This window comes from Benincasa hispida, chromosome 4, assembly GCF_009727055.1.
Source record: "Benincasa hispida cultivar B227 chromosome 4, ASM972705v1, whole genome shotgun sequence".
NCBI classification, from domain to species: Eukaryota; Viridiplantae; Streptophyta; class Magnoliopsida; order Cucurbitales; family Cucurbitaceae; genus Benincasa; species Benincasa hispida.
Genome location: NC_052352.1, coordinates 60282267 through 60303403, shown reverse-complemented (window position 1 = coordinate 60303403; position 21137 = coordinate 60282267). Strand labels below are relative to the sequence as shown.

The 21137-nt window shown below is 33.0% G+C and overlaps 1 long non-coding RNA gene across 2 annotated transcripts; it reads right to left on the bottom strand.

The window, feature by feature from the left end:
* Window positions 1-10807: 10807 nt before the first annotated feature.
* LOC120075278 lies at window positions 10808-15929 on the bottom strand. 2 transcript variants are annotated; one of them, XR_005481275.1, is made up of 5 exons: window positions 15409-15929; window positions 15254-15302; window positions 13759-13957; window positions 11577-11693; window positions 10808-11239 (listed from the first exon to the last, which is right to left on the bottom strand). It is a non-coding gene; the product is annotated as an uncharacterized LOC120075278 (long non-coding RNA). The 2 variants fall into 2 exon arrangements; XR_005481274.1 differs by having other exon boundaries at window positions 10808-11693; window positions 15409-15928.
* Window positions 15930-21137: the final 5208 nt, after the last annotated feature.

Sequence of the window (21137 nt, the reverse complement as noted above, 5' to 3'; positions counted from 1 at the left end):
ATCATCAACAGTCACTAACGTCTAAGTATAAGAGGTAAAAAAAAATAAAGGGAAACGTTTTCCATTCCTAAGCATTCATTAAAAATCTCCCTTCCAAATCCATGAGTTTGGTTTATTATTCTCGAGGGTTTTATTCTACATGCCTAAACAAGCCAACCCCCCTCCCAAGCCAACCTCCCTCCCCCCACATTTCAAAATAGTCGTGAACTAATGATTTGGTTGCTCAATTTAAGCTCAATTAACTCAAATATAATCCTTATTCATTTGATGCTTTAAATAGCTTCGAATTACTCAATGTTTATAGATTAAACAATAATGGAAGTGATATTAATAAAACTATTAGATCGGTATGATAACCATAAAAAGGGTGAATATTGTTTAATTGATTTTTTCCTATGTTAAATTAAGTTAATTAGACATTTTATAAGACAGATTAATAATAAGAAAAAGACTCTAATTAATGCTAAAAACAAGAATGATAAAAAGTATGAAATAATAAAGTCAATGACTCAATTAGTAAAAAAAAAATAATCTAGAGCATCCAACTAAAATTAATTACAAAATTAACTATGAAAGAGTTAGAAAAGAAAACAACAAAATATTTATAATGTTTCAGTCAAATTCGACCTACTCTTTCACCAAGATCCTTTTCGGAATTTAAATAAAGAAATTCTGTCAACTTTTTCCATAAATTAGAGTCTAACCACAACCTTGCTTCACTAGTTCAAGAGCAAACTCGATCCATTCCACGGGTTGGATCAAACTGTTACAATATTTGCAAGTTTTAAAAATACACAACAAACTCTCTAAAAAGAATGGAGATACAGATTTGAGCTAACACAATTTAATTCTCACAGTACAATAAAATAATCACCTTTATAATAAAATGAAAAGATGGAGTTTGAAAAGTGAAGGAAGAGAGGTAAAAATCGGATTTTAATTTTTACCATTAGATGAAAAGAAAAGGCAAGGGTGAAGATTAAAAATAAAAAGAAAACAATATTGTTATTATTATTATTATTTTAAAAAGAAGACCCAATGGTTATATTTTGCAATCCGACTTTTTTTTTTCCTTTAATGATTGTTGAACGGTTTTTAATTTTTTTTCAATAACTGTTTTTTCTTTTTGCAAATTGTTTTTTTTTTGTTTTTTTTGACAAATTCGTAAAGTCCTTCGTGTCACTCTTTATTCAGACTTCCCCATGTCGCCTAGAGGTGAGTAAGAATGGCCAAAAAATCGAACTAAACAATCGAAATCAGTTGATCGAAGGTTGGAGGTCGATTTTTCAAAAAGAAAAAAAAAGGATTGGATCGATTTTGTCAAAATACAGCTAAAAATCAACCATCTCCAATGGACGTATAAATTGAAACTGACGGTTGCCAACCAAATATTAATATTATATCATTTTTGTTTTATATATTATATACTATAAATATAAATATTATATATTTTGATTATAAAATATCTTCTTTTTTTATCCCAACTTCCAAAGCTAATTATTAGTTTACATTATCTCTTCTCCCTTCTTTCAACTTTCAAGAATCACCATTTTCTTTCCCTTTTCTCTCCTTTTCCCCTCTCTCTCATGCAACTTTCTTTTTGTTTTAGAAGTTATCGTTCATAGTGTTATATCATTTTCTATCAATAATAGACCTAATAGGAAATACATCAGTATTAGACAACGATAGTATTCTATCATTGTCTATTAATATTAGATACGGATAGATGTCTATCAATATCTATTACTGATAGATATTGATAAAGAGCTTTTATAACTATCTACCAATGATAGACACTCAAACACAAGCACGCACACGCATACGTACACAAAAATGCACATACGCATATGCACACGCACATGCACACGCACATAGGTCACGTATGCATGGACGCATGCAAGCATGCACAAATAGGTTTGCATCTTTTTTCGTTGAATTCTTACCTAAATTTTAACCCAAAAAAAAAAGTTTTTAAAACACTACTTTTTAAAATTTGAAAATTTTTAAAAACTACGATCAAAATGAGCTAAAAAAAACCTCAAATAAGCCCAATAAAACTAAATCCGAGCCAAACATCTCTGAAGAAAAATAGAGAAATATCACAAGTTCCTCGAAAACAAGTTACCATCGTGGCACTCGGTTGGTGCTACCCTCGACGTTAAAACTTGAGATGTTAAGAAAAATTGGCCAGCCGTAGCGTATAGCATAGCACAGTTGCCACACGGCAATAGAAAAAGTTCAATTCTTATAAATTCTATCACCTAGGATTTTTTATGCCAAATTAATTCCACACACCACAAAATTGAGAGCCTTAGAGAGAGTTTTTAGTCTAGAAAAAGTGAAGAAATATTAAAAGTTCGTTTGGAGGCCGTTCGAGATACCAAGGTGCGAATCAAAGCTAGATCGTCAAGCTTTGATGGCGGAGCTTGCTTCGAGGGTAGTATTTCTTCATTTCCTTTATTTTTCTTTACTGCTTATGATGATTGCAAAGTTTAAGAATGTGTTTGTAGCATCAATGAGAGGCTAAACACTTTAGTTCTAGGGTGTTGATGAACGTTTTTATGGATTTATGTTAATGCATCCATATTTTCTATGGATGTGTGTAATTAATAGTTTTTTTAGTATTATTGTGCTTATTACATCCATTGTTTGTAGATGTATGTTAGGTTGAACATTCAGTTAGAAAGATTGCATGTTTAACCGGACCTATAATATTGGATTGTTAGATAATCTATCATGTAAATAGTTAGATTGCTAATGAAAGTTGATTATGACTAACTTTCATGTCATGCTTCTTAAATTGGGTTCAATAAATTAGTACTTGCAATTAGGTTTGCATGAGAAAAATAATGTTATTGGAAGATTAGACTTAAACACATATTTAGGATAAGAATCAACAGAAATACTTTGCATGACCAAATGAAGTAATTAAGAAAATCGACACCCTTGAATATCTTTATCTCTTGAATTTCACCATTGTTTTTTACTTTTGTTTTATTTAAACTAAAAAACATTATCACAAGACCATTTCTTAGCTAGGTATAATTCAACTATTTGATCTCTAGAGGATGATACTCAGCCTCTTGACCATTTTACTAAAACTTGACCTGTGCACTTACAATAACACCAAGTTTTGGCTTATCGAGTTTTTGGCGCCGTTGGTAGTGCCACGCGCAAGTGAACATGGTCAAATTATAGTAAATTAAAACGGCCCAAGAGGCCTAGTATCGTTCTTAGGGATCAAATGAACAATTAATACTTATCTATTCAGAACTGTATCGATTTTAAATAAGGAACTGAAAAATGGATTTGACTGATTTTTAATTGCAAGAAAACTGAATGACTAGAAAAACTGAGTGTGAATTTCATATTGTTAGCTCCAAAAAGAACTAAGTTTATGGCCTTAACTTTCCTATATTTGGATAATTCTTGTATTTTATTTGTCTTATTTTGTAGGAAAATTAACCCAATGAAGCAAGTACATTACAAGGATGAAGAATCAAGCAAAAAGAAAGGAAAAACCGGGAGTCAAACGTATAAAATCAAGCTAAGATGAAAAAGGACAATTTTGCCTTGTTCCAACATTGCAACGCTCGTCATAAGTCTAAGTCCAATGCTCATTCGATGCTGTAAGGCAATANTCCAATGCTCATTCGATGCTGTAAGGCAATAGCATCAGTTACAGGGCAGCGTTGCAATGTTGTCCCAAGCGTCACGACGCTCCGAAGTTGGATCATCACCGTCATTGCAACGTCGTTTGACGCTTGAACTCTAACATAAGGGACAGAACACTTAGTATTGCAACACTCCTTCAGAGCATTGCGACGCTATGACAATTGACAGAAATTTAATGTCGTGCGCGACACAACCGAGCATTAGAGGTGATGTTGCCAATTTGCGTTGCAGCGTTGTGACGCTGCGTGAAACCTATAAATAAGACGCTCGGGATTAGTCCAGTTTTGGGAGCCATTGAAGTCAAATTACTGAGTAATTGTCGCCATAATCAACCTCGATTCTTTTTTTTATCATTGTAATTCTGATATGCCTTTTAGAGGATAGGTAATTTTCTTGGGATAGTTTGTATATCTTGATTCTTGAAGGTTACTAGTTTAATTTATTCAATTGTTGTGAACCCTTTGGGTCGATTCATTTTAATATTAATAGAGTTTCAATAGATTTTTCTAAAAAGTTAATTTGTTGAAATTCTTGTTTGTAAAATCATTCTAGTCTATGCATTATTGATTGATTAAGTTGCATGTATTAGGATCACATATTTAGAGTCTATAATTTTTTTGGCCAAATTCATGTATGCCCTAGTATAATCTTTTCCAAATAAATCATGCTAATTAGGCTATTAGAATTTCTAATAGGTTGAGGGGTTCACATAATTCGAAAAATTAACTAGTGCCTAATGATAGAAAATAAAAAAAACATACAAATTAATCTCAAGATTTTTCTCTCAATTTGATTCAACCCTTTTCTATGCTAACTCTTGCTTTTCTCTATTTGTTTGTCAATTTACTTTATTAAAAAGAAACAAAAAAAAAAAAAAAAAAAAACAAAACAAAACAAAACCATCAAAACCCCTTTTTAAGTGGAATTCATAAATTGTCCTAAGTTGATTCAACAGTCTCTCTGTGGATTCGACTTCGATCTTACTGCTTTACTGCTTTTGTGGTAAAATAAATTACCCTTGCTCGGACCAGGGGCGGTGATGACAACGCCAGTCCCGGATTCCAACCACATATTAAAAGAGTGTTTTAGAGTATTGATTTCATCACATACTTCATTAGATAATGCTTAGATTAATCATGGAATTATACATAAAAATTTACCTAAGTCTCGAAACTAAAGTCCAGATTATTATCTTTCGAGAACAATCCCTTTTCATGCAATCCTAATTGATAACTAACATCATGATACCAAATTAAGATTCATGGCATTAGATATTTTCATCAACAACTTTTACTATTCTCCTAGCTATGTACATGAAAGGTTAATAGCAATCCAAAGTTATAGATTTGATAACTTATCAAATTGAATATTTAATCTAGCATTCATTGATGGTCACCCAATAGAAATTAATGACAATAACATTACTAGGTATAAAGTTCTACAATTCCATGAAATCACTAAGTATTAAACAAAATTCATAGGTAAATCTATCAATACCCTAAAACAAGAGAGTCTAGCCACTTATGGTTCTCAATCACATATTTGCATACAATTGACAACATAAAAGTATAGGGAAATAAAAAACCAGAGAAGATAACTATCATAATGCTTCTTTTTTTTATGGAAATCGTCAATCTCCTCTTGATCAGCACGTTGAGAATTTGAATGGTCTTCATAATAATTCTTCATTCTCTAACTCTTCTAGGGTAAGAACTCACTCTTTTAGGTCTGAAATTAGATTAGGATTTCGTGTCTTGAGTGTTGAGGGACGTCCAAATATATAGAAGTAGAAATTTGGGGCATAAAATCTTTCCAAAATTTGAAGAATTTTTAATTAAGGAAAGGCAGTGTTGTAACGCTCAGCTGCGAAATTGAAACGTTGGTCAGATGTTGCCATAACATAAGGCTATGCTGATCGTAACATTGCAAAACTACGTTTTAACTGCAACTACTGTCTTCAAGCGTAAAGGGTTGAAGGTAGTAATGCTCCCTGCTACGCTACTTTGGATGTGTGCGAACCTCTTCTGTCAAATTTCATAGCAATGCAACACTAATCTATGAAGTTGCGACACTCAATTAAGAGCAGCTATTGTCTTCTATCGTAAAGGGGCAGCGTCGTAATACTATGTTTTACGTTGCCCTACCCTTTGATTTTTAGACATTTTCATCCCTTCTCTTCACTCTCTTTTATCTATTGCTCGATTTTGACTTCTTTAAGCATAATTTGGTCCTTTTAGCTCATTTTAAGTTCAGATTCCTTTTTAGTCTCAAACTTCGATCAAATTGACGCTGTTGCCAGGGAGACTTGGCAATCAGCCTAGGAAAATTTTTTAATTCCTTTTATTAAAAAAAAAAAAAAAAAAAGGAATGTATGTTGCTTCCTTTTGGTTTATGACCCAATCCTCTGGGAGTGCAGGTTTCGTTTTTCTTGCAGATATTGACCAGGAGGAGAGGAGAATTCGAAGGAGGCGCGGAGAAGAAATCCCAGGAGAAGGAAATCCAAAAGTTGCTGACAACACAACAATAGGAGAAGAAATTCATGAGAAAACCCTAAGGGAGCTGGCAGAGCCTGACATGGACCAGCAACCCCTGTGCATCGTATTTCCACCTACCACGGTGCCATTCAAACTCAAACCCAGGCTGGTCAATCTATTGCCAAGCTTCAGAGGGCATGCAGGGGAGAACCCCCACAAACACATCAAAGACTTCCATATTGTTTGTGTAAGTATGAGACCCCATGGAGTCACAGAAGAGAAACTAAACCTTAGGGTGTTTCCTTTTTTACTACAGAACGACGCCAAGGATTTGTTGTACTACTTGGCTCTAGGGTGAATCATCACTTGGAATGAGCTTAAAAAGAAATTTCTTAAAAAAAAAATCAGCTTCTAGAGCCCATTCTATAAGGAATGATTTTTATGGTATAAAACAATTTGTGGGTGAGTCTTTGTCTGAATATTGGAAACGTTATAAACACTTATGTGCTAGTTTTTCCTAGAGAGTTGAGTCCAAGAACTAGCTTCCTATAGAAAAGTACAAACATGATTAGCGGCGCCTAAATCTAATATCCAAGTTAAGTGAGAATTTTCCACTAAGCATGTTTCAATTACAAGTAAATCTGATTTACCTTATTTTTCCTTTTCGGCTCTCTTTTCAACCAAATATTTCGAGCAGTTGCATTTCCAATGCCCTTCTTCTCCACAATGAAAACGTTTTCTTTTAGAAGCCTTGGTTTTTTTTAGCAGCAGGTTTCTTCTTCCATTTTCCCTTTTTTTTTCATTTGGATACTTTTATCTTTAGAAAAGGAAGGGGTTGACTTCTTTTTGTCTGAAGGCTTCATTCTCAAAGATGATTCCTTAAAAAAAATTGTGTGAAACAACTTTTGCTTCACTTTCTTTTAATTTCATCATCGATTGATAAGTCTGGAGTTCGTTCAATAGAGTAGTCAGGTTGTAATTAATCTTATTTATTACAACATTAGCTCAGAAGGTCAAGAAGCTCTTCGGAAAAGACTCCAAGATCATACTAACTTGACTAGTCTCATCTATGATAGCATTGTGAGCTTCTACAATATTAAAATGGACCATCATGTCCAGGAATGCTCCCTAACATTGGTCCCATCTTTCATGAGTGAGTTATAAACATATTTTCTAGCCTCATGTCATAATGAAGACGACGGTTGCCCAAACATCTCTTGCAATGATGCCATGATTTCACGAACAGTGAGCATGGCTTCATATTTCTTATTGAGCATATAAGATATGCTCGCCAAGATGTAGGCTCTCACCTTCTCATTAGCCCTTACCCATCTATCATAAACTTCCTGAACATTTCGGTTAGTATTTAAACTGAAAAGAGGAGGACATTCCTTCGTTAAACAAACCTCAGGTCATCAACCATTAGAATTGTGTTTATGTTCGATTTTTAGTTAGAGTAACCTTCTCCATTGGATTTATCAGAAGCAAGAAGTTGAATAATCGAGTTCGACATTGCTGAAAAATAAATAAATTCTATTAAACTTATGTATTTAAATCCAATTTTAGCAAACGTAATAAAGTACCCACATTTCTTTATTTATTTTCAATGATACTTTAGTGAGTTAGAATAGATGCTACCGAGGGGCAGTCAAATACTATTTCACTAAACCAAGACAATCTTGACCAAATACTATATCTAGAATAATTCTTATTCCTATAGTAGTTTGGTTACCATTTTCGGTCAAACAATAACATTTAGTAACTCTTGTAAGTGTGATCCACCATTTTTAGATCTTATAGAACAGTTTGAACATTCCCCCAAATTGGAAGACGATGTTCAAGACGAAACTACAAAACCCTATTCATTTATGAAGCTTGGGTTGTTCTGAATCCTATGTTACAACCCTCCAAAGGGATCATTGTAGTTAACGACTACCTAGTGCCGTGTAAAAATGACAGCAGACGTAACATAAGAATCTCACGGTTCAAATTAATGGAGGAGACTGTAGGATATGTTGACACGTTTCCTTCACCGACTTACTATGAATTACTTCCCCCATTCACCTTGTTATCAACCCATGCAAACACTTTTCGAATGGAGTAGTCACAGTAAAAGCAACACGAAGCCGAGCATGGATCTGACAGTGTGAACTCTTGGGAACGTGAGAGCTAAAAACGATATATCGTATATATTATTAATCTCTCACTGAAGTGTTCTAAATATTTGGGTATTCTTTTACTTAGGTATATTCCGACTAATTTTAAACAATCTAAGTCTATATAATTTATCCAAGTATACCGTTTATATTTGGAACTAAACCTACGATATCTAAGTGTTAAACCAATTTTAAACCTCACACCGCTCATGAAAGCTCATAAAACCGATTAATAATGCTCAACATTTCAGTCATAATCCCAGGTGGAAGGTGTTTGTTGGGTTGTATGTCCTAAAACTCGTAGTTTTGTAAACAGTAAACATATATGAAGTTTATTTAGACAAGTGTTGTTGATTGTTTAATAACTCTAAATCCAATAAACTATGAACCCTTGGCTATTGTCATGAATACTTGGACTTTATGTGAAGATATAAACTTGATCAAGTTCGAGTAAAGTAGCCTAAACCATCCATAGTACTTGGATTAGGTTGGGTACCTATTTCTAGAGATACTATTGAATACAGCCCGCTTTATGATTGTTACAAATGTTGTAAAGTGTCATAAACGATGTGATCAGTTCGCTCATGTAGAGACATATGAGTGGGGGTGTTTTACACGATGAGATTGTGTAAGACAGGCCATGAAATAATCATTGTTACGTATTAACACCGTTTACTATTAACATTTATTAATTTCACTTCTTGATGACCTAGATAACTTGATCTGAATCCTGAGCTGCCTATGAACTTTTGTTTATTCGCGATTGTCCATTGATCTGTATAGCTAAGGGTAAGCCTAGTGGTACTTAACTGCTCAATATGCCTCCCATTTTAGGGATAAGACCGGGTAGATGGCTGGGGACATAGAATTTAGAAGATGGAATTCGTTCCTACTCATTTTAAGGACAGTAGAAATGTTGTTCCCTTAAGGGCTGATCCCGGATCTTGAACAAGGGGCCCCATTCTCTCGTTGGCCTAAGAGGGAATGGATTTAGTGATTATGATCCTAAATCGATTGTTCATTAGAGGGACGGTGATACTTAAGGAGAAAATATGTAACTCAAGGGTATTTCGATATTTGACTTAGCTGAGGTTACGAACAACTTGTGAAGGATCAACTTATTGATGACGGTTATATCAAATGGACACATAATATATCTACAGTGAGGGGAGTGCAACTACAAGCTATAGTGGACAGTCCTGTTAGTTAACGAATGTTGATTAACTAGGTTAAAGAGTTTGACCAGTTAGTCTTGGATCCTTGGAGCCCATGATCTATAGATCCATTAGGTCTCCTTGCTAGCTCAATATGGACAAAATTGAAGAACTAGATGAAGTGAGAATTTGAAATGTTCAAATTCGGTCTTAAGGGAATATTGTATTTTATATGAGATATAATTTACAATTAAATAATTATTTTATTAATTAATTATTTTTTAGAGTATACTTGATCATTAACATGAAAGTTTTTTTTTAAAACTTGATTAATGTGATTAATCAAAGCTAGGTGTCTTAAACAATTTAATATGTGATATTAAATTTGTTTATTTTTTATTTAATTGAATTTTTTTTAATTCAATATTTTTCTAAAATTTGATTTTTTTTCATTTTTTATTAAAAAAAATAGTTAGTGGAAAAATTCAATTGTTGGATTTTCCCACTAACTAATTGGACTTTGGAGTGGCATTTCCCAAGCTTGGCACCTAGAGATTACATGCTAATGGAATTTGAGGTAGTTTTACATGTGTTTTCTCTACAAAAGGCTTTGTTTTTTAAATTTGCAAAACTAATGCTTCCACAACTTTTGACCTAAAATCTTCCACCTCTTTTCTTTTTACTCTCCTTCTTTCTATAGTGAAATTCCCTTATTTTCACTAACTTAACGATCCCACAACCGTGTTCTTCAATCGGAGAATAACGGGATTTATCGTTGGTGGTGTCAATTGAGCTCGGGAGAGGAAGATTGTGGTAGAGTCTTCAAAGGTTGTATTCTCTAACCCTTTGCATGCTTATTCTTATTTTTAATGCAATTAGAACGTTGTCGATTTTATCACTTCCACTGTGGATGTATTCTTTATGTTCCATTAATGTTATGTAAATTGTCAACTTAAATACCTCCAACCTTAGACAAGCTTATGAACCGATTGAGTTTGTAATCGTATTTTATAACATAACGACCTATTTTAACTATTAAAACAAGTTGTTAACCTAAATGAGTATGCTGATAATATTTGTTATCCATTTTAATGTCTAATGTGATTTTATAACAATTTATAAAACAATAGATATGCTATCCATCCATAACATACATCAAAGACATTCAAAATTAACATAACAATTATATTAATTTTAAGAAACCTTAAGCATGCATACTATATATTATAACTAACTTATAACATAATATTATGCATGCAACGTGCTTTTCTATGGTGAAATTTTAAATCTAAATGATATAATATATGCACGAACATGTTTAATTTAAATATAACATATATCACATGCATAAAATACTTAAACAACACCAATATGGTTCAACTTTGGCATCCTAAATAAAAAAAATAACTCATTATTACAAAAACAACCTAAAAACAACTTCAAAAGAGGTTTAGACCGCTCGACTTGACCCAAACCGAACCCGAACTGCTCGAACCGGCCTCTAAATGCTCCAATCGAGGTTGAACCGGACTAGATGTTGCTAAACTAAACTGAATGAAGACCAAACCGGTCAAACCGAACGTCCTCCCACGTGAAACGGCTCACAAATGTGTGCCTTTGTAGGCTGGGATGAATAATGTTGTGATGTTCCATCCCAGCATTGTAACACCTCGGGCAGAGAGATGAACAGCGTCGCAACGATGCGAGGGCAGTAGCTCCAGTCCAGTTTTTGCAGCTGACCTTGCTTGCTTCAATCTTCGATTACAACCTAGTTTCAACTCTATTGACTCCAATAAAATTACAGACTCTAGAGCACACACATAAGCTCATTAATTAAGAACCAATTACAAATTTAACAGCATATTCAAAGAGTAATCTAATACTAAATTTGAATTTCAACCATATTAGTCAACCAAACATGCATCTATAGAAATTTACCCACCAAACTCAAATTAACGTTAATTGAGTGCTTAAATCATGCTCTGATACCGATTGATAGAGCAAACTAACATGCAACAGAAAAAATCAGAATCAATAAGCACTCAATTTACATTTAATTTGAGTTTTAAAGCATGCATTGAAACTGTCATTAAAATAGGGTTTCATAAGAATATTACCTTTGATGTAACTCTTCAAATCCTGGCTCCTCAGCACGAAATCAATCTTCAAATGTTCAATAGACCACCAAGAGGATCTTCTCTACTATCCTCTAACTTAGAATGTGTGGTGGAACACTGAATTGAACTCAATTAGTTAAAGAAGGTGGAGGGTTTTGGAGAGAATATAGAATTTCTGAAAAACTAATTGCATGAAACTTCAAAATTCTGAATATTGAAGCATTTATGGAGCTAATTCATGCAAGCACTAACGGAACAAGCTAAATGACACTTCAATCAACATTATCCTAGTGAGATAGGTGTTGATTAATAGATTAATCCAACACCACTAAATTTTATTTTTTTTCATTTTCAATTTAATTTTCACCAAAATTAAATTAATTTTTTAAATCCAAATTAATATCTGAATTTGAATTTCATAAAATGAAAAAATGTTTTTATTTAGATAATTAATTAAACAAACTTAATTAATTAATTAATAATAATTTAATATCAAATATTAAATTAATTAAATACTTAATTTATGCATGAATCCTATTCATGTTAATTAATATTTAAATCAATATTTTAATATTTTAATCTCTCCGATTGCGTTTAATTTTGACAAATTTAGATGTTTTATTTATATCGAATATAATTTATCAAACCTTAAATTGAATTTGAATACTTCAAATTCAAAACCCTAATTTCGATTTTAAACGTTTCAAATCCGCTCAATTCACTAATCCAAGGTATAATTTTACGAGCTAGTAGAGGAACCTTATGGACCTACATAAACTCTTTAGACCGAATTACCGAGGCACGCCAATATAGCTCAATAGTTGCACTCTCCTGTAGATATATTTCTGTTCACTTTAACTATAAATCAGTAAGTCAATCATTCACAAGTTGTTTGTATTTACAGCTGGTTAAAATTACCATTTTACCCCTGTAAATAAATTTTGTTCCTTAAGCTTCCACTAATCAATAATTACAAAATATTTTTTGTTTTTTTATTATAAATTAATATCAGATTAAATTTATTATATTAAAAAATTATAAAAAAAAAAAAAAAAAAAAAAAAGAAAAACTAAACTACTATTTCAGTAGTTTATATATATATAATATATATATATATATATAACATAATAATTACTTTTTTAAAAAGCAAAATGTCAACTACTGTTTTAGATATATATATATAGTATAAATATATTATTTTATCTCATATATATTATATTAATTATATATCATATTTTAATTAACTATATATTAAACATGTGCGTGAACATTCCTCCAAATGAAAATTGAAAAACGGACCCACGAGTTCAAAACGATGAGAAAAAAACCGTACGCCATAAGATTTTGGGGAATGAAGCCCATTTGGTTCTCCATAAACGGCTCCAAACCAACATGGATTCCCGGGTCCATATTTTTTGTGTGCGAACTTTTCGCAAGGTGAAATTTGAAAACGGACCTAGGGTTTAGAATGATGAGAAAAAGTTGTGCACCAGACGATTTTGGAACGAAGCTCATTTTGGGGCCCCAAACGGCTACCAAGCCTGATGCAAGTGCCTAAGGCCTAATTTTTGGCGCGAACTTTTCACCGGGTGAAAATTTGAAAACAGACCAGGGTTTCAGAACGATGAGAAAAAATCGTGCGACAGACGATTTGAGAACAGAGCTCATTTGTACCCCAAACGGCTATCAGGCCACGGGTGTCCCGTGGCCGAATTTTTATGGGTGAACTTTCGTGGCAAAAATTTTGAAAACAAACCCAGGGCATTCAGAACGATGAGTAAAAATCCGTTGCCAAATGATTTTGGGAACGGGGACTCATTTGGTGCCCCAAACGACTCCCGGGCCTGCGGGTGCCTCAAGGCCCCTAATTTTTGTGTGCAAACTTTCCGCTCCAAGCGAAAAATTGAAAACGGACCCGAGGCGGTCATAGAACGATGAGAAAAAATTGTGCGCCAGACAGTTTTGGGAATGAAGCTCATTGTTGAGAATGGTGTCATAAATCTCCTTGCAATCTCGTAGTTTGTAAACTATGTATAAACATATTGTTATTAAAAAAATAAGTGTTATTTTATAAGCATATATCCAATCCAATAAACTAAGATCCGATGTTATTTCATGTAATTTAAACAAGTATATAGAAACATACAAGTGTGGTTTGTAGTAGATGAATAAGATACCCAACCTCTTTGTAGCTAATCTCCAAAAGCGTCAAGCTGTAATTTTCTTGATATGTTATAACTGTTAAGTACATAAGATTTGAAGGCTAGATCTTATATACTTGACAGTTATAACATTTGGTTCTCTAAAATTTGGTTGGTAGCGTCTCTGGAAACTCCAAATCTAAAATTTGGTTCTCTTCACGCGCATGAAGGCTAGATAACCTACACCAGCAATTGTTTGTCAAAGAAACTCCAAAAGGAATTTTCAAAAAATTTGAGATAAAATAGAAAATGAGATGCTACATCATAGATTGAGCTCCATTGATTTTGCAGAATGTCCAAACAAATGCTTCCATCAACACAAACTAAAGGTGAAGATGTTCACAAACTATAGGGAAAAGGCAAATGAGCAAAAAGGAAAAAGAAAAAAAAAAGAGTGTAGGCTTAGCAACATGTACACAGATATCAAACATAGAAAACAATGAAGATGTTCCCATGGATGGATAGATCATCATGCAACAAATCAAAATGAAAAGAAGCATGGTCTAACCAGAGCTTCCAAGAGAATGAAAACTCATTGTAAACATACTTAGTATTATACTTCTTTCTTATAAACACCAAGGCTACCAATGCAAAAACTGAGCATATACCGAAAATCATTAACTAAATCATGCAATAAGAAATCACTCTTCTTAGAGTCTCTTCAATGCACAAAGTAGCTGTAAGTTGCAATTAGCATTATGCACAAGTATTACCAACAAATATTCATCAAGTGATTTAAGGTCTAAGCTTCCTTCGCACAGAAAAATCTCAGAGATACAAACATCCATATTTTAATTTCTTAATGTCAAATTTTCATGAATATTAAAGTTCCTATTTTTTAACTTTATGAAAATATTTCCACCATCACATGGATGATTTCAAACTATGTCATATTGTTATACAAAACCATATTCTCATCTTCAATAGTAATCCATATGATAATACAATAATGTGGCAGACATAAGAAACTGAGAAAGAAGTATAAAAACCAAGGCATTGTAGACTTTCTTCCATAAGTGCTAGCAAACATTGACCAAAAGGTCTGGCCCTAGTCAATTCAATTATCCCACAATACAAAACTTCCAAATAGTTGCAAAGGAATAAAATATCACTCCACTTAATACACTACACAATAATTTACCCCAATTCCCAGTCAAAACAATCTAACAAGAATTCAAAATCATCTGAAATTCATTGACCAAATCATTAAATCATCCATTCATTTTAGCCACATCTCAACAAAATTCAATCAAACAAACAAATCTCAATACGCAAATAGCAATAATAAGAAGAAAAATAAGAATTGAGAACCACATTATATTCCTAAGTGATTCGAACAACTTAGCCACAATCCAGAATAAGAAAAATCATGGGAAACATGGAAAAGGGGAGGAAGATGGGGACAATCAAACAAGAAAATGAAAGGTATCCGCTCGACCCATTGGCGAGAATCGTTACTACCCTTAAAACACTTACCAAAAGCTTGTTGAAACCTCAATGTCTGTTGGCCAACACTTCGAGCAACCTAACCTCCAAACACAATAGGTAAACACAATCTTGCATCACTACTTAATGGGTTATCAAAACCCACCCCCATAACAACTCCAAACTAAAAAAAATAGAGCACTTACAAAATCTGACAAAAATTGAATGGCTAGTGATCAAAGGTGAGATTGTAGCGACGATGAGCTACAAACAAATGCGCGACGTAATGGTTGTTGGGATTGTAGGTCTAAAAGCTACGAGGGAGAGGCTGGAGGAGAGAGAGATAGGTTGGAGAAGAGAAAGAGGGCAAAAAACACACCTCACAGCTAGCAATCGAGACTACGTCGACCTCCCACGACAGAACAGCAACAGATCTGCGATTGGGCACCTCTTCGGCTATCGGCGAAAACAAAATGCCAGCGTGTGTGCTACTGAATGCACGAATGGAGCAGAAGAAAGAAGAAAAAGTGGAGAATCGTGAAGAAGAGGAAGAAAATGTGAGAGGGGAAGGTGGCTGCCGAAAGAGAGAGAGATGAAATAAAATTAGGGAGAAGCTGGAAGAGATGGAAATCGAAAGTCGAAGCGTGTGGGATGAGAGGGAAAATGAAACAAGGAAGAGGTGTGGGAGGCATGAGGGGCTTTGAGGAAGACAAAAACTCTTGACATCTTTAAAATATCAAGTTTTATATTAGTATGAAAAAAAATACGAAAAACTCCATCAACTTCTGCTTTTTTTTTTTTATTATTATTCTTGACTTTTATTTTATTAAAAATCACATATTACTTGACATTTTTTCACAAGAATGTCAAGTAATTAAAAGTTTCAAACATCAAGTAATACAATTTTTATAGTAGTAGAAAGTTTCTAAGTGATTTGGAAGTTGTTCCAAACATAGACTTGCCTATCACCTTATACTCGCAACCACAAACGAGGAAAACATATTCAGAGGAAGTATTACTTGATATGGGAGATTGTGCAACGAGGAGATGTGTTCATCACAAAGATCGCTTCAGAGCATAAAATTGTTGATTCATTTACGAAGGCTCTCTCGGCTAAAGTGTTCGAAGTCATCTAGAGAGTCTAGGTCTGCAAGACATGTACATATTATAATCTAGGGCAAGTGGAAGTTGTGTAATGGGCATATGGATGCCATAGTTTATTGTATTTATTTAGCATTCCCATTGTTTTGGGTTATCGATATTATATACATTCCATTCACTAGAGTTTTAGTTCAAGCGAGATTTATTTGGATTTTATGCACTAAAACTCGTAGATAGTAAATGTAAACAATTGGTTGTTATTAATAAAGAGTTATCGATGTTATTTCAATAAGTGTTATTGATTGTGTTGTATGTGTTTTATCTTAATAACCCTAAATCCAATAAACTAACATCCTAGGCTATCTTATAAGTCTTGAACTATATGTGGAGACATATAGGGATCAATATTCAAGATACAGCCTGAAGGGTCTATAGTATAAGGATAAGGTTGGATACCTTATCCTAGTGACACTATGAATACGACCCACTTTGTATTTGATACAAACACAATGATCCAATGCGTTCGTATAGGTGACATGTTAGTGGGGTTATCTTATGCAATGAGTTTGCATCAGACTGCAAAATAGTAACCACTAAATGTAACTTCATTGACTGGTTAGGTTTCTTTTTAAATAAGATGATCTAAGTAACTTAGTCTTAATCTTGAGTGTATTATGAACTCTTATTCACGAGGGATTGTCCTTTGATTTGTATGGATGTGAGTAGTCAATTTTCCGACTCAATATGCCTACCATTTTGGAGACAAGACCGACTAGGGAGCTAGGACATAATAATACAAGATGAATTTCACTTCTTCCCGACTTAAGGGTAAGTAGATAAATGTTCCCTTAAGTGGTGTATCCAGGACTTAAGGGCCCTACCCTCTACTGACCTGAGAGGGTTTTCTATTTAATGGTTGAACCATAAACAGGTTGTTCATTAAAGAAGTACTGGTATTTAAAGATAGAGGTAACTTAAGGGTAAAATGGTAATTTGATCCGGCGGTGTTACGAACACTCATGAAGGACTAATTTGCTATTGTTGGTATATATCCGTAGACACAGAAATATATCCGCAGTGAGAAGAGTACAATCGTAGATTTTGAGTGGAGTATAGCCACAACTAACAAATATTGATTAATGTGGTTAATGAGTTTAACCAATTAATCTCATATCGTTGGAACTTTTTATCTGTAGGTTCATGAGGTCTCGTTCCTAGCTCGTAAAGGAAATTGAGGTAATTATTTCTTGAATAGAGTTTTAAATATTCAAATTTACATAGGGAAATAGTATAATGTATAATGATACAATATAATATATAGTTTTTATTTTAATTAAACTTTATAATATAAATTCAATTATGGATATGAAAATTTAATTTATGGGAGAATTAAATATTTGAAGGAATTCAAATATCAATTTAATATGAATTGGATTCATATTAAAATTATAGGTTGAAATTAATGTGTAATAGATGCACATTGAATATGATTCAAGTATAGTCTAAATTAAATATTTGATATTTAATTTGGTGATTAATTAACTATAGGTTATGTGAGAGATGTTTCATTTAAATATGATTTAAATGAAATACTTAATTAAATAAGATTTAGTTAATTATTAATTAAATTAATTAAATTAATTTATTTGATTTATTAAAATCAAATTTTAACTCCCATGTAGGAAGTTCATAGAAACGTGAGATTACTCCTATGTTTCTCTCTTTCTCTGTTCTTTGATTAAACACCTGCAAAATAATTGAAGAAGACATGTGATTTATTGCAGAAGGGTTCTGTAGCTTTTTTCTCTAAAAAAAATTTCAGTTCCTTTTTCCCATTGTGAGATTGATTCCCATAAACCAATACCTCAAAAATTCTCACATAATAAGAAGGTAGCCTTTTGATGGGTTTATTTCAACCCCAATTGGAGAATTGGTCTTATCAATCGAGCCTTTGATGAGAGTAAAGGTATGTGTGATTTATTTGGAATGCAGAAGGGTTCTGTAAATTTTGTCTCTAAAAAAAAATTCCACTTCCTTTTTCCCCATTGTGAAATTGATTCCTGCAAACCAATACCTAAAAAATTCTTACATAATAGGAAGGTAGTCTTTTGATGGTTTTATTTCAACCCCAATTGGAGAATTGGTCTTATCAGTTAAGTCTTTGACGAGAGTATGTTTCCTTTTTCCTCTATGGAATTTATTTAACAAAGCATATTAACCTAAATTTTTACATAAGTTTTAATTTTTGTTAAATCTCTATGAAATATTTTGCATTTCCTAGTATACTGGTGTTGCATGATTTCTAAATGAATTTCGAGTATGATCCTGTTTTCTTTCGTTGCGCTAGAGCTTTGATCTCTACAGTTATCACACTTCCAAGGCCCAAATAGATTTATAACTCTAACCTAACAACCTATAGTAACATGTAGCATAGATGACAACAAAGGGATCGTTCACAAAGAACCATTGATATCATGATTGGGGGGGCACTCATAATCTTCTTGGCACTTATAGGAATTAAACAAGTCAAGATTCTTGCTACTTATTCACTTAGCTTATGCAACCTAAAAGCGTAGAATTGCATAATTTCAATTTCATGATTAAACAATTCAATCAATCCTAAATGACACAATTAATTAGGTTCAGTAGCATCCATTTTAATCATGCATTTTCATTAAGAAAAGGCAACCATGACTAAGATCGAATTAATAGTTCAGAAAGCCAAGGTTACTAATTTAGTTATTCTTCAATTAACTAATCATGCATAATTGTGAACAAGATTAATCTCATTAACCTAAATTCACACATTTACACTTTTTAGTTTTGTTGCCTAAGAAATTAAACATATAGACGTGCTTAAATTCTAGCATTCATTGAATTAAAGAAAATTGGCCAAAGATTCCAAAATCCAATGCATAGAAGTTTATTCATCATTCAAGAACGATTTAAAAAAAGAATTTATTAATGAAATAAGGAAATTACATCAGAAATTATAAAAGATTCAACCTTATACCAAGAAAATTAAGAATTTATCCTAAACTAAACCAGATTTACTTATCTTAATGTAGCATCTCCTTCAAGATTTGATCAAATAATTGCATAGATGCATCAAAGGTAAGAAAATAATGGGGAAAAAAAAAAGTGCAAAAAGCTAAGAAAATTTAGAGAAAATTGAGTGAAGATTGGATCTCTTGCGTAAATTGGCTAAAATTTCCTTTTATACTAAGGGTACAACATAATTACGCTGATGAGAGCATGTTTATGCTCTTGCTGTAGCCTACCCTCAAGCGTAAAGCGAGGGTAACAATAGGATGACAACTTTGAGTGGAATAAAAAGTGCAAGCGTTGAAATTTTTAAGTTTTTCATCATTTTTCGTAGCATAACTACATTGTGGGTAGCGTAATTGTGATGCCCTATTTTGTTAGCTTCTGCCTTCAAGCGTAACGTTGGAGCATAAAGCTAGCATAGTTACCCTACAATGAATAGTGAAAATTTCGTAATTTTGCTAACTTTTTTATATTTAATGCTTCCAAGCTCCAAATTGACTCCTTTTTTGCTCCTTTTTCTATTAAATGACTCCTTTGCTTCTTGGGATGAATTTACCTATAAAATTGACATTTTATGCATAAGAATTATATAAAATGGATAGAATAAGGGACATAAAACTAGTTCTTTTTTTACAGCTATCAACCTCCTATTGTCAACATCTCCAGTATAATCAAAATCAGAATACCTAGTCACCAAACACTTTGTGTCATTCCCTTAAGCAAGACCAACATCAGATGTACCTCTAAGGTAACCAAAAATCCTCTTAATAACTTGTCAATGCTTCTTTTCATGTTAACCCATGAACCTGCTAACATCACTAAAAACATCGGCAAGATCAAGTCTATTACAGACCATAACATACATCAAACTTCCTATTGCACTAGCATAAGGAACTCGAGACATTTACTCATTCTTAGCTTTATACAGTAGTCAAAGCACAGATGAAAAACGAGCATTTGTAGCATTGGGAATATTTATAGGCTTAGCTGATAACATACCAAATCTGGACAATATTTTTTTAATATGGCCTTTTTGTGACAGGAAGAGCTTATTTTATCTTCATCTTTATAGATCTCTATACCCAAAAATTTTTAGCAACACCCAATTTCTTCATATCAAAATCAACACTGAAAAGGTTCTTCAATTTCTGAATGTCAGACTTGGACTTTGTTGGTATGAGCATATTATCTACATATAAAAGTTAATAAATCATCGAACCATCATCAGCTTTGTTGTAATATATACAACAATCATACGGACTTCTGTTATAGCCAAAGTCCAACCATATAGATGTCAAATCATTTGTACCATTGCCTTGGAGACTGCTTTAGCCCATATAAATATTTATTCAGCTTGCAAACATAATCTTTTTTACCTGAACACTAGAAACCATCTATCAGGGTCATATAAATCTCACCCCCAAACTCTCCATGTAACAAAGTTGTCTTCACATCTAATTGCTCAAGTTCCAAATTCTAATGAGCTACTGTAGCTAGTAATACCCTGATAGAAGTATGCCTTACTACTGTGAGAAGATCTCATTATAATCAACTCATTCTCTATGTGAGAACCCTATAACAATAACTCGAGCTTTATATTTGATGGCATCTAAAGGTGATATTTCTTCCTTTTTTTCTTGAAGAACCATTTACAAGTGACAGTTTTTCTCTCCTTAAGTCATTTAACTAATTCTCAAATCTTATTTTTGTCAAGAAATTCCATCTCATCCCTCATAGCAGCAAGCCATTGAGCGAACTCACTACATAACACAGCTTCTTCATAGGT